This window comes from Lactuca serriola, chromosome 8, assembly GCF_051521515.1.
Source record: "Lactuca serriola cultivar US96UC23 chromosome 8, Lser_US96UC23_V15, whole genome shotgun sequence".
In the NCBI taxonomy this organism is placed as follows: Eukaryota; Viridiplantae; Streptophyta; class Magnoliopsida; order Asterales; family Asteraceae; genus Lactuca; species Lactuca serriola.
The window spans coordinates 289,629,182-289,631,997 of record NC_136415.1 but is presented as its reverse complement, the minus strand read 5'-3'; positions in this window follow the sequence as shown (position 1 = coordinate 289,631,997).

Genomic DNA, 2,816 nt, shown 5'->3' with positions numbered 1-2,816 from the left:
GCTAGTTATTATATCAATCACATGCGATTAATAAGTAGAATTACGCTAGTTATTATATCAATCACATGTGATTAATATACAACATTCAAAAGATTTGGCTACTCATTAGCCGTTTTACCAAACGGTTTCCTTCAAATGATTTTTATAAACATTTTATATGTTTTAAACTACTTATTACACTGTACATCTTACTCTGTACATTACCTTTCAAACTTATTTACAACTGTGTTTCAAACAAATGTTTCCTTATACTCAAAACTGTTTTATCATACTTATGCCTTCAAATTGTTTTGTAGATTGACATCAAGTCGATCTTTTCTTAAAATAATAGTTATGTTACAAATGTCTTACAAAACTTAGTTATGCTTTTATATTATTATAAATTGCATGCCTCTATATGTATAGTTATATAAGAAATTTTTAAAAGACTTAGGAAGGCTATCCACCCTATTTCCTTTTTCGCGCTTGAGATGTGGTCTGGTGGGATATCGGGTACTCGTCCGAAAGTCATTTAAATATTCGTTATATATCATATGTACAAATATAGTCATAAAAGGTCCTTCCAGTTCATCCCATGCCCTTGGGTAGCAAGGGTATACATCCACGACCATACACACCAGTTAGATTACTAGTAAACTACCATACGGGTAGTTTAAGAAGATACTAGAACAATTACTAGAACGCGATATCATACAATGAGTCAGTTCATTCATGAGTCAATACTTTCTAGAACATTACTGTACATTACATATACAACTATACTAGGACGAGAACATATACAACTATACTAGAACGATTACATTACTATACTTGCTAGGTAGAGAGCACGTACATTACAACTAGAACAGTTCATTACATTACATATACTAGAATACGCTAATTACTATGATTTAAATCGGAGCATGACTTAAATGACATGGCCCGAGTTGTATCCAGAGTCTCTTGAAGGGAGAGCGTGAGTTTGCGTATAGGTTCTATAATGGATTGACTATCCTACACCTTGCTGCTAGCTACAGCGGGACATGCAGGTTTGCGGGTGCCAAACGTCATACATTAATTTTGACCATTCTTATGTCGATGTAACCAGTCTATAGTATGAGTTTGTGTATAGATCTATACTGGATTGACTATCCTACACCTTACTGCTAGCTACAGTGGGATCTGCAGATCTGCGGGTGCCAAACGTCATTCCTTATTACGACCATTCTTATGTCGTTGTTACCAGTTGATAGTATGGTACAATTTATCACATATTGCCTTAGCCTAAAATCCGGTTTAAGGTAGTTAGAACGGTAGTAGTCCTTTTAGAGCTACGTTTTAGTACTACATTAATTTTCCCATTACATATTTTTAGTGATAACCTCACTTAAACATTAATGTACAAACTATATTTTTGGATAATGATAGTTATACTTTGGAAAATACATACTCTTACAAGAGACACACATTCAGAACAGTTAGGTCTTGGTAGAAGACACCTTCATATACAAGAAGGAATCATAGGGATTCTAGGGTTTTTCAAACACTTCAAGTTCAAATACACTTTCAAATACTTACAATACATATACTTACAAATCCTTACATACAAATTAAGACACTAAATACTTATGATCTCACCAGCTTCAAAGCTGATACTCGCTTTCAAAATTACTTGTATCCTCAGGTCATCATAGACAGGTACCGATGCAAGAAGAAAGGAAGATGGAGCTTGTTCAAGACTTATCTTTCATTTTGATTTATGCTTTAGTGTTTATCAAAATTTGACAGAACATATTTGTATAATAATTATATTATTAATGCAATGGATGATGTTGTTGCTTGTTTACTACTTTACATTGTTGTTGATATTATACATGACGTCCTCCGCCCCAAAACGTTTCTGCCATTCTTGGTTTTGGGGTGTGACAAAATTATTATATCATAGTATCGGTGGATCGCGTGTGGTTAACCGGCACATCGACTGTGGGGTAAATATTAAGGGTACCAAGGATATTTTCATGGTTATTCACACCTTGTTTTGTGATCCTCGTCATCCCAGTCACAAAACTTGAGAGGGCACAATCGAGATTGAAACATGCCATTGAAAAGTTCAATGAATCTCAAAAGATCTAGGAGTTTCAAAACCATTTAAAACCTAATAAATTATTTTGCTTTTCATGGTGGAAATTAGTGAATCGTCATTCGCCTACCTTCAATTATTTTATAGCTTGGATTACGGCATCCCTTGTGACAACCCAAAATTTCCATTCTGAACAAACCATATCAAGCCAATAGATGTAGAACAGTTACAGTGAAAACTCAGATTTCGAGTATAAGTTTGGCAGTTTTCAGGATTTTTACACTTAAGGAAATATTAGGAGAGTGGATGCACTAGGGTTTTGTGCAACACTGTTATTCCAAGACTCTAGGACATTAGAGTTTGTTCCAGGAATAAAAATATTTTCTGCCAAAAATATCTCAGGACTATAAATAGATTTCTGAACCAAATTGGTTCATTAGTTGAATTCCAATTAGAGAAAAGCCAAATTCTCTCTCACGGATCTTCGGGTTTTTATCCCAAATCGTGAGTATACTTCTCTAGTTGTTTTATAATACTTTTTATAAGCTTAATAACATAGATTACATGCCAAATATGTGAGATCCGGGAGTTTACCGCCCAAGAACGTTCTTGGGGAGTAAACTCCATTTTAAGGTCCTAAAGGGTTCCAATGACCCTCAAAGCTTTAGAACTCGAACTAGGGGCCTCCAATTCATGCCTTATACCACAAAACAATTAGGAGTCATGGATAGAAGGGATTTTACGGTCAAGGAGCTTC